The sequence below is a fragment of the Acipenser ruthenus genome, chromosome 55 (assembly GCF_902713425.1).
Source record: "Acipenser ruthenus chromosome 55, fAciRut3.2 maternal haplotype, whole genome shotgun sequence".
Lineage (NCBI taxonomy): Eukaryota > Metazoa > Chordata > Actinopteri > Acipenseriformes > Acipenseridae > Acipenser > Acipenser ruthenus.
This window is the reverse complement of record NC_081243.1, coordinates 5,990,752-6,003,055: the sequence shown is the minus strand read 5'-3', so window position 1 is coordinate 6,003,055 and position 12,304 is coordinate 5,990,752. Positions and strand designations below refer to the sequence as shown.

At 39.0% G+C, this 12,304-nt stretch overlaps 1 long non-coding RNA gene and 2 other non-coding genes across 3 annotated transcripts; 1 reads left to right on the top strand and 2 right to left on the bottom strand.

Annotated features, from left to right (window-relative positions):
• Window positions 1-5,118: 5,118 nt before the first annotated feature.
• Window positions 5,119-8,222, bottom strand: LOC131723413 (uncharacterized). The gene is made up of 4 exons (XR_009320265.1): window positions 8,111-8,222; window positions 6,886-6,929; window positions 6,155-6,404; window positions 5,119-5,403 (listed from the first exon to the last, which is right to left on the bottom strand). It is a non-coding gene; the product is annotated as an uncharacterized LOC131723413 (long non-coding RNA).
• Window positions 8,223-11,626: 3,404 nt separating this feature from the next.
• Window positions 11,627-11,698, top strand: trnad-guc (transfer RNA aspartic acid (anticodon GUC)). Its single transcript has one exon. It is a non-coding gene; the product is annotated as a tRNA-Asp (tRNA).
• A 182-nt stretch (window positions 11,699-11,880) lies between these two features.
• Window positions 11,881-11,951, bottom strand: trnag-gcc (transfer RNA glycine (anticodon GCC)). The gene has a single exon. It is a non-coding gene; the product is annotated as a tRNA-Gly (tRNA).
• Window positions 11,952-12,304: the final 353 nt, after the last annotated feature.

Here is a 12,304-nt window from a genome sequence, read left to right as displayed (position 1 = left end):
GGCCAACCCTGGTACTGGAGAGCCACAATCCTGCAGGTTTTATAGGTCTCTCTAAGTCATCAAACACTAATCAACTGGCACCCATGGGGATTTTGACCAATTAAGACCAATTAATAATGGCAATTAAGTTATCAAGGGCTCAGTTAAAACAAAAACCGGAAGACCCTGTGGCTCTCAAGGACCAGGGTTAGCCAGTCCTGCACAAGTTAGATGAATCAAGTGGACTAACTGGTACAGTGCAATCGACCCTCAATGTCTAATTACTTAAATATATCTACAGATAACCTACTGATTTCAATTGCACTTAGTATAAAAGTACTTGAGTGGGTATTTATATCCATAATGTAGAATTCACATACAAGGTCTTAAAGCCTTATATCAGGGGTAGGCGACCCTGGTCCTGGAGTGCCACAATCCTGCAGAGTTTGTAGGTATCTCTTAATCATCAATTATTAAATCCCTGGAACAAATGGTAATTCTGATAAATTAAGCTAATCAATGAGTCAATGAATTGATTAAGGGTCTTGGGGTAAGCAAAAAACTGAAAAAACTGAAGTGTTTGTGGCAGTGCTTCCCAACCCTGGTCCTGGAGGATCACCTACCCTGCTGGTTTTTGTTCCAACACGCTCTCAATTACTTAATTGAACCCTTAATTTAAGTAATAGTTTAAACTGGACTTTTTAAATCATGTAACTTATAAAACGTTGGAGAATTCAAGTTCCTTATACAATTTTATTCCTAACTTGGAACCCCAACTGTTTAAAAGAATTAAAAGGCTCTGATTAGGCAAATTATTAGTTCAATTAAGTAATTGCAAGCTTGGTTGGAACAAAAACCAGCAGGTTAGGGGGTCCTCCAGGACCAGGGTTGGGAATCACTGGTCTGTGGCACTCCAGGACCAGGGGAGCCTACCCCTGCCTTATATATTCAGAAAAATATTTGCCTCCTCCCAGACCAGCTTTTGGCAAAATGACAGAATGCAAACTTGTGTGCATTATAAAATAAAATAAAAAGATTTTATGGTAGAAATTTGGTATCTCCTAAGTCTGAAGGTTACAGGAAGGGAATTGAATGACAATCTGATTGATAAAAAATGAAAACATTGTTCCTTAATGTGATCTAACAAAAGTGAAACAAAGTAGCAGAGTCAGAAAACTGTTCATTCCAATTGCATTTTACATGTGTCTTCATACTTAGATTTGATTATACTTGATTTATTATAACGATTATTATTATTATGTAATTTACACAATCCATGATACATAGCAAATTCAAAACTAATTAAAAAACTAATATACAATAAGTTTTAAAAAATCAGTGTAAAATAGTTACAATTTTGAAAGCAAACAAAAAACAGACCATGTGCTATAGTACTTTCTAACACAGACTTAGACAGTGATAATTATCAACGTTTAGTTTTTTGTTTTTTAAAGGCGGTACACAGATGGATTGTCCGACGTGATGGAGGATGCAGTCAGAATCTGTCTGCAAAAAATGAAGTGATTAGGTCTATGATTGCCTTAAAACAATGCAGTAAAGTAAGTTTCTTTTTCTTTCTTTCTTCCATGTTAGCAAATGTCATAAGGTGCTGATCTTTACTGATGAGTTCAAAGTTTGTTTTTTAATTTCCTTCTCACCACAATAATGACATACTGTTGCTCATTCATGGATAATCCATTTACCATAATTAAACTACCTATCTTTTTAATAGAATTTGTATATTGACAAACGTGTATTTTTTGAAAAATATATTTGGTATGCATGTCTTTCTGTTAACATTCTTTTTATTTATTTTCATTCATTTTAGGCTGCCGAGTTTGAAAAGATGTCAAAGGAAGTGATTGTCAAAATAGACAGAGAAACTGGCAGTTCAGTAATTTCACAGTATCTGCAGGACCATTGGTTTCGAAATGCAGACATGTGGGCCAATTTTGGACGGAGAGTTTACCACCAAGACAGTGAAACGAACAACCTTGTTGAGAGGTATGCATTATGTAAAAATAGTGATTAAAACAAAAACATAAGTTGCAGCACTATAGGCAAGAGAAAGACTTGTCTCGAATCCTGCCTATGCCATTGCCAGCTTTAGCCAGGAGTTCTGAGAGGGCAGCGCACAATTGACCTGGCGCCTGCAGGTTCAGGGCGTTGGCATTTCCAGCTGCATCGACTCCTCCAAACGATGTGTACGCTAGGGGGTGGGAGCTCTGGGCTTGTAGTGGGAAAAATAGCATATGGCTTTGACAGTGCTCGTATCGGAGGGCGCATGCTTTGTCTCATCCCTCCTGAGGAGGCGGGGAGTTGTTGCGGTCAGCCAAGTTGAATTGCTGATAAAGGGAAAAAAATTGGTGATACTAAATAAAAAAAATAAATAAATTGCTTTTGCTTTTCTTTTTTTCCCCCATAGATTTTTTTTTAGCATGAAGTATCAGTTTCTTCATGGCTATGCAAACAGACGAGTTGATGAACTACTTCTACTAGTTAATACCAAGGTGGTCACTTACTACAGGTTTGTGTAACATTTCCAATACTAGCATTTTTATGTGGTCTAGTGTTGCAAATGAGTGCTGGATTTCAAAAAATAAATACATTATACTTTATATTTGTAATTTTCTAGAACATAAAGGTGTTGTGTACATTTATTTCAGTATCTGTACAAATAAGGAGATGGTGTACCACAGGACATGTATATAATCATGTATGTTTTAATTTCATCACTTTTCAGGAGGAATGAAGCATTATTTCAATGACCTGTAAGGGTACCAACAAATTTGAGCATGTTTGTATATGGTGTAGGTATCTGGAAGATCTTCATGGTGCTCAGAGGATTTCTGATTCCAAAACACAGGATACTGCAGAATCTGCTTTACGTATGAAGAACAAAGGCCTTCAAAATAATTCTGTTTACAAATCAGGTGGCCATTGCACAGTGCCTTCAGAAGCAGATCAATCAAAATGTTATGCTGTGGATTTAATTAGCATGAAATGTGAATGCGCCATTTCTGAAAGGGGTAATTTGTGCAAGCATATTGAGTTTGCAAAAAATGATGTGCAAAGAACAGGGGATTGATATTGATGGAATTCGAAAAGAATTAGCTAGTTCACTAACTGAACAGCATTGCTATGAGTGGGATGGAAAACATTTAATTGTACATTGTGTTGGTAGTTTTTGGAGTAGTACATTTGCAAAACCAACAGTGTACCTGTCTTGCCAATAGTCTTGGAGAAATATGTGTCTGTCTAAGACTTTGAGTTAATTGGTACACAGAACCCTAACCAAGAGGTAACTGACTGCTTTGCGAATACCACAGCAAATTGTCAATCACACAATAAACAGCTGTGTGTAAAGAAGATGATTTCAGACTTAAAGGAGTGGTGGGACAGCAGTGATTATAAGGAATCTCCAGTTGAATGCTGTAGTAAAACGTGCACACCAACTAGCATTTGGACAGTATAACATGGCCAGCAATAAAATAAAAATTATAAGGCTGCATGCTTACAGAAAATGCATTGAAAGAGCAAGAAGCCATGCTATAGACATGCATTCATATCAGCTTAAAGAACCCCTTAATCGAGCTTTATATACCCATAGACCTGATTCCAAATTCAAAGTCTGTTCCTTTAGAAAAAGAATAATTGGTAGCAAAGAATCAGATACTAAAATCGAGCTGAACGTGTGCTGTTATGAGCCCATGCCTTTATTTTTGAATTACAGAGTACGGACAAAGTATAGAGGTTAATTACAACCGTTAAGGACCTCAAAGGTCTCTTCAAGTAAGAGTGAAATAGCTATTTATATGTATAGTGGCAGCATGTTATCAAAAATAAAATATATATGTTGCATAGTTCTAATTGCTGATGATTGTATTCTGGCCAAGTTGGTCGATATTTGATATGGTATGTCTCTCTTAATCAGATTACTTAAATAACACTTAAAATGTGTATTATTGTAACACTTTGTAAATAGAAGTTGTAAAACTATGATTTGTAGTAAATAGAAAGTGCAATCTTTAAGTAGCGAGTAGTGTAAAAGCAAATTGTTAACATAAAAATCTAAGCCTAAACTGAATTTCTTTCAAAGGGGGAACATGTCAGGGTGTCATTAGAGCCGAGAAGTGGGGAGGAGGGTTCTTCTGTACAGCACTTTTTTCCACAATTGGGTCCAGTACTTTGTATTGCTCTGTATCAGTCTGCTGAAGCATGTATGTGCAGTTTTACATTTTAATACTGCTATTATTTAAACCATAAACAAATAAAAAAAGAATCTATAAAATCTGAGATGTTGTACAGCACCTTTATTTATGTATGTTTATGGTCAATTTTTAAATATATATTTAAGAGGTTGTATAGAAAAGAAAATGCCTTACATAAAATGCCATTTTAGGATTTCTTTGCTTAGAAATGTTCTTAATGTTTTGAACAAGCCCTTTTTTAAAATAAAAAACATATATGCAAAGGATGCCTTATTTTCAGTGTCATCTAAAACTACACATTCTGCAGTTTTTCTATCTGGGAATCGGAACATTTTTGAAGTACAGAACTGTAAACATCAAGCATTTGAAAGCCCAGTCCATGAGTAGCCATGTCAAAGTCCTTAGCACTTCCTTTAATTTGGTCTGTTGTATTTTTGATGCCATCGAGAAAAAAAAAATATATATATATATATTTTTTTTTAAATTTAAATAATGAATACAATTCGTACGGCAATACTCAATAAACCAGTCATGTGGTTTTATGTAAGCTGCTTTTAGCCTTAGACACTGATTTTACCCAATATTTAATGAGGATTGTTTTTAGCTTCTAACATTTTCTTGTAATGGTATGTAAATAAAAACAAAAAATAGAGATGCCCAGCGGAAAGAATCACCCTGAGAAAATCTGCAAGTCTATTTAGAAGTTTTAATGTGTACCTTTACACTTTCAAAATAATAATTTTGGGCTCACTAGTGGCATAGCAGGTAAAGGCAGAGTGCAAATCCTGCCTTCTATATTTAATATGATATAATTGTGCTTCCACAAAATGAGTGCCATGCATAAAAAACTGGAGAGGTAAAATATATAGTTCAAGTCTTCTGTTGACTTTATTTTTACAATTTCACACATTTGATTGCAATCATATCTTTCTGTGGTTGACCACTCTTTCTAACTTTGTTTTGTACATGGGAAATATTTTGGTCTGATTTTACTTTCTATATTTCATATTCATAGTGTATTTTTTGTTACAGATTTGATGTAATTTAACGTTTTGGTTACATTACACCTGCATTTTTCATCACTAGTGTAAAACTAGCTTTCCAATGGCAACATCTTTGGTTGTGATCGAGCCCTCCAAAACTGCGATCCTGTCAAAAGGAATCATCCTCACTGCCAGCTTGCCGATGCCCACCCCTAAACCGCAGGCTTCTCCTGAAGACAGAAGTGTGTTACTATTATTGTAACAATCAACTTTTAACGTACAATAAGACTGACATTACATTTTTCTATATTCACAAATAATGGATTTATTTAATGATAAATATAACGTTTACTGTTTGCATGTTACATTTGACTTAAGCTGGTGCCTGAATGCAAGACAACTTAGAATGGAAACATATAATTAGATTGTTAGGTTTTAAAAACAAGGCTACCCACACTACACTATTGAGAAGCTATTTTGAAGCTGTTGAATGCAGTGGTCTGTATATTGCACCATGTGTTATAATACTGATTGATATGTTTTAGTGTGTTGACATTGCCCTGGACATTTACTAATGTACCCTCAGTCAGTTTGGAACACAGGGAAGTTACAGTGGTTGTTGGGCCAGGACTAATGCCAACTGTCTCTTCAATCTCCAAGCTCACTCTTAATTTTTATCTACCCTTAGATATGCAACCAGGGAATTGGCTGACATATTCTCAGGTGGACCTATCCTTCTCCTGATCTCCTCTGCTGTCACATTGTATCTTTGGGGGAAAGGTATAAGAATTAATAAGATACAAAATATGGCCAACATTGCAAAATTGATACACAAATGTAAATTTAATGAAACCATAAAAAGGTATTTACTTAATTCAGAATTAATTTAATTCTGCATCAAGCCTTTGGAATGAACTTGAGAATACTTAAATTATGGAATGTTGCAATATCACATGAATCTGTTTATTTATGTTATATTACCTTTTCTTTCTCTTGTTGAAAGAAAGAGGGAGAAGGCTCTCAACTTCAGCAAATACTTGTGGTGTCTCCATGCTTTCGGGTATTACAGCTGGGCGAGGCAAAGCCAGTGATACAGGTGGATGCTGAAGTGACACAGCGACTGTGCTGGAGGAAGGAGGGCATGCCTGCGGCAGTGGAGAAGCAGTGTCGCTTTCTCAACAAGCAGCAGGGGTTGCTGATGTAGCATGAGCTTTTTCAGCATGATTTTTCACTGAAGGAAAAAAATACAACACCTTACTTGTAAATAACACTACGTTACTTGCTTTAAAGAGCCACTATCGTAGGTTTTAGAAAATGTTGGTATGTGGTCTAATGTGTTAGTCCAACTGCATCAGTAAAGTATCTGATATTTTCTCTTTTATTGTTAACATCCTGACACACATCCTAATGTGTTGGTATGACTCAGTAAAGTATCAGATTTTTTTTTTTTTTCTAACAACTTATAACACTTTAAAATGTATGCGCCAAAGTGCTGTCCATGAGCAGCAATACTGAAGACATATTATTGTGGAGTTTACATTTTAAAGTGTTATAAGTTGTTAGAAAAAAAAAAAATCAGATACTTTACTGATAGTCATACACATTAGGCCATATAACATTTTCTACAAACTACGATAGTGGCTCTAAACATAAACTATTCAGTAATTTGATCAAATATAATTATTTATTCACAAACAATAATTCATACTTACCAGTGACCGAAGTACACTTCCTACGCTTTCTGGGAGGCATTTCTCTGAGAATTTTATTCTGATATTTTTATGATAATGGCAAGCTACAGCATTTTTTTTTTTTCAATCACAACTTTTTTTAAATCAGCCTGCCAGCCATGTGCCACTTATAAACCAGCCTGCCAGGCACGTGCCCATTATAAACCAGCCTGCCAGGCATGTGCCCATTATAAACCAGCCTGCCAGGCATGTGCCAAATATTAAACACCCAATATAAACCAGCCAAGTCCCCAATATAAACCAGCCTGCCAGGCATGTGCCCATTATAAGCCAGCCTGCCAGGCAAGTGCCCAATATAAACCAGCCTGCCAGGCATGTGCCCATTGTAAACCAGCCTGCCAGGCAAGTGCCCATTGTAAACCAGCCTGCCAGGCAAGTGCCCATTGTAAACCAGCCTGCCAGGCAAGTGCCCATTGTAAACCAGCCTGCCAGGCAAGTGCCCATTGTAAACCAGCCTGCCAGGCAAGTGCCCATTGTAAACCAGCCTGCCAGGAATGTGACCATTGTAAACCAGCCTGCCAGGCAAGTGCCCATTGTAAACCAGCCTGCCAGGCAAGTGCCCATTGTAAACCAGCCTGCCAGGCAAGTGCCCATTGTAAACCAGCCTGCCAGGCAAGTGCCCATTGTAAACCAGCCTGCCAGGCATGTGCCCATTATAAACACCTAATGTAAACCTGCCTTCCAGGCCTCTGTGTTTTAACTACAGTAGTCTTACCAGCTGGTAAATTAATAATTTAGTTTAGAGTAACCAACCTTGTTATTCCATTACCAATATTTGCTCAAGACACATGACAGTAGCATAACTTCAGCTGACATGCCTGGTAAGTTTATTATATTTTGTATTATCATTTCATTTTTAACTGCATATCAATTATACATGATGTGTAATTGAATGTTGTGGATCACTGTGAACAACTTGCACACACAGTACAGCACAAATACTATGCTGCACATAAAGTGAATAATTAAAATATACGTTTGAACAACAAAACGAGACAAAAGGTAGAGATTAAGCATCACTAATATTTGAAATGATAGCTACACTTAAAAAAAAAACCTTATATAATACAACTTAACAGAAGAAGATATTCATATTTAAGGCGTAACTCAACATATTTTAATGCCTTTGTGTGCATACGTTGTGCTAAAAACGGTGTATTTTGAGAAGATGAATAAAACATCCTACCTTTTTCATTCCAAATCTGTTCTGCTGCAAAACCTTGGCGCGCAGTTTTCAGTTTGAATGCGAGGGCGTGGAAACAGGCAGCTTTTGCCCTTAGAAGGCGTGTTTCCTTTGTGATGTAAATGAGGAGGCGGGTTTTCGCAGAGAGGTGTTTTTTTTACCTGCCTAATAGGCAGACCTGCCTGCCAGTCGAAGTTCGGGGCAAACTTCTCCCCTGTGCACGCTACCGGGCAGGACGCCACGGAGGGAAGGAAAGACAGGTTAAAGAAAAGGATAAAAGAAAAGGATAATAAAAAAGCAGAGCAAAGCGGGAGAGAGCCCTCTACGTCACCCCCCGAATTACACCTAAACGGCCCTTAGTAGCAGTGTGATAACACGGCAAAACAAAAATCAATATCAAAAGTGGTGCTTAACACAATCCAAACATTCAAGTGAAAAAATAAATAAAGAAACAACAAAACGAGTCTCAAATACAACTTGTCCCAACAGGGAAATAACACAAAGCAAAATACATGAAGTGCACTTCTAGTAAAGTAATTGACTGCTATCAAGCTCTGGTACTTTAAACTATAGACTATCACGACTACCCGTGGTCTGTTAATCAAAGGCATAATCAAACAATCGCCTTCGAATTACTAGTTTAAAACACACACGTCATTGTGGTTAGAACAACCATAACAATAGTTAATAGATAAACAAAAGCACAAACACAATACACCTTCCCTAATACGGAGCGTGGAGGCTAGAGTTGTTAATAATAATTTGAATTTGGTACTTATCTCTACAGAATGCTTCAGCTGTAGATCTCAAGATCACCAATAACACAACCAGCAAAAACAGAGAGAACGTCTCAATGCAATCACACGGAAGCGAGTTTTCAAACACTCACGACAAAACCACCCAATAATCCCAGCGTCTCCTGTTGCCACCACACTCTGTTCACACAAAAACAACTCCTCTCAGCATAATGATTGATTTGGTTTAAATATGTTTGGTACAAAGGGGAGACAATTAACACTTAACAAGCTGCCGGTATGTTCTCAATTGGCACTTGTGTTCTTAAAGTCATAGCGTGCATTTAAATTAAATAGGTTCTACAATGCAAAAGCAAGTTTTGGCATTTTTGCATTGCCTGCCTCGTCAAACAAGCTCGAGCCACAGCACAGTGCTGATGCATATACAGCTCTGGAAAAAAATTAAGAGACCACTGCATAATTATCAGTTTCTCTGGTTTTACTATTTATAGGTATGTGTTTGGGTAAAATGAACATTTTTGTTTTATTCTATAAACTACTGACAACATTTCTCCCAAATTCCAAAAAAAAATATTGTCATTTAGAGCATTTATTTGCAGAAAATGACAACTGGTCAAAATAACAAAAAAGATGCAGTGTTGTCAGACCTCGAATAATGCAAAGAAAATAAGTTCATATTCATTTTTAAAAAAACACAATACTAATGTTTTAACTTAGGAAGAGTTCAGAAATCAATACTTGGTGGAATAACCCTGATTTTCAAGCACAGCTTTCATGCGTCTTGGCATGCTCTCCACCAGTCTTTCACATTGATGTTGGGTGGCTTTATGCCACTCCTGGCACAAAAATTCAAGCAGCTCGGCTTTGTTTGATAGCTTGTGACCATCCATCTTCCTCTTGATCACATTCCAGAGGTTTTCAATGGGGTTCAGGTCTGGAGATTGGGCTGCCCATGACAGGGTCTTGATCTGGTGGTCCTCCATCCACACCTTGATTGACCTGGCTGTGTGGCATGGAGCACTGTCCTGCTGGAAAAAAACAATCCTCAGAGTTGGGGAACATTGTCAGAGCAGAAGGAAGCAAGTTTTCTTCCAGGACAACCTTGTACTTGGCTTGATTCATGCGTCCTTCACAAAGACAAATCTGCCCGATTCCAGCCTTGCTGAAGCACCCCCAGATGAGTCCAATTTTCAGCTTTCCCCTAACACCTGGTCGTCTAATGGTTAGACGGAGACCTGGAGAGGCCTACAAGCCACAGTGTCTCGCACCCACTGTGAAATGTGGTGGAGGATCGGTGATGATCTGGGGGTGCTTCAGCAAGGCTGGAATCGGGCAGCTTTGGCATGAATCAAGCCAAGTACAAGGTTGTCCTGGAAGAAAACTTGCTTCCTTCTGCTCTGTCACGTTAATTTCCAGCTTCCCAGCATCAGGCCATTCCTGCAACTTTCTTGTTCGCGGATTTGCACTTCTTCATTTGCCCCCTTCATCAAGGCACTTAATACAACTTTCAAAGTCCATTTCATTCAATTTGAGCTTCCAGGCACAAATAATAATGTCCTACGATTAGCAACATTTCAGTCAAAGCGTCCTCCCACAACGCAATAGACAATACACTCTTAGACTGCTCCTGATCAAATCAATAGGATGGCTTGAAGTTTGCATGCAGTGGAAATTGGTATTTGAGAGTTAAGGCGTTTAAGATGATGTCGCGATGGGAATGTGAATAGAGTCAGTTATATTTGCATCATTCTGTATATATACCCCATACCCCTAGACCAACGAGTCAGCTGCCGGTTTTATCCGGCGGCCGACGCGTGATACAGTACTTCAAAAAATAAATAGAAAAAAAGGAGGCTGGGTTTCGTTGTTTTACAAAGGATGCACTGCAACGTCCGCTCACAGGAGCAGTCCCACTACTGCTGCGACACGGGGGTTTTGACCTGCTCCGTTCCCGACCTGGGCCGGTTCACCCCTCCTTAGACGACCTGGCATTCACGAGCTCCCCCAGAAATGCCATGTCGATGCCGTGCTAAGTGCGGACTCCCAATCGGCACAGTCAGTTGCAACACAGAGCTTCCGTGCTCAAGCGATCCGCCAGCCTCAACCTGCCCCTGTAGCTGGGATTACAGACACACGCCACGGCACCTGGCGTGAGCGAGAACGGCTAGAAGGCAATTCAAATCCCCTTGTCTGAAATGAGAGCGAGAGTACTCGAGCAGTTCTCCACTGACGTGGCAGCTTTTAATGCCGATTCCATTAAAAGCATTGCCGGGTCCTGCTGTAGCTAGCGGTAACACACTGTGACCAGATGAATGAATTGAAAAAGTGTTACGTGAAACACATGTGAATCCTAGTTTTCGTGCTGCGAATTTAAAAAAAAAAAAAAAAAAAAAGCAGCACTATAAGAATGCAAAAAATAATGAAGGTTGTGTTGGCGAGTATTAAGCCGCCCTCCTCTGAGGTGTCAGCAGCATTCCGGAACGGGACTCTGGTCATGCTGCACTTATTTTGCTGCCAGAGACTGTATCACGCGTCGGCCGCCGGATAAAAAAGGCAGCTGGCTCGTTGCTCTAGGGGTATGATTCTCGCTTTGGGTGCGAGAGGTCCCGGGTTCAAATCCCCGACGAGCCCGAATTTCTTTTTTTTGTTTTGTTTTGTACTATACTGTTTTCGATCCGTAAACCGACATTAAGCTCAGCAGGCAGTTTTGACTTATACGCTTTGCAACTAAATGCGTTGCCATATTTGCAGATAGCGTGTGCCTTCCTCGTTAGTATAGTGGTCAGTATCCCCGCCTGTCACGCGGGAGACAGGGGTTCAATTCCCCGACGGGGAGATTTGTTTTTTTACTGATTGAAGGCAGGTGCGAGCTGCTGTAATTGTATATATAAAGTAAAACATATTGTATTACTTGTATTGTAACACTTGAATGTATTTGTATTTGCTTGCGATTGTAAGTCGCCCTGGATAAGGACGTCTGCTAAGAAATAAATAATAATAAAAAAAGAAAAAGAAGGTTGCATTGGCCGGGAATCGAACCCGGGCCTCCCACGTGGCAGGCGAGAATTCTACCACTGAACCACCAATGCTGGCGTGATGTTTTAATTACTCCTTATTGGCTGGGTGTTACACAAGCAGACAATTCGGTTTCAATATATTACATATTACAAGGCGTGTCACAGCAACAGCTTTGCAGACTCAACAAAGACTGCAGTCCTCGTTTAACCATTGTGCAATCAGCCCTCAGCCCACGCCTCCATTCGGAGACCAAACCACACAATTCTTTGGAAAGACAGAGTTTTGCTCTATTAAACGCCCGGGAGCGAGAGGATGCTGCCTGACCCGTCGGGAGCGAGTGTCAGATTGTTGTATGTTATGTGTCTAAAATGCTCTTTCTCTCACTTTTATGTCACCCCTCTCAAGCCCTCGTAGGCAACCAGTG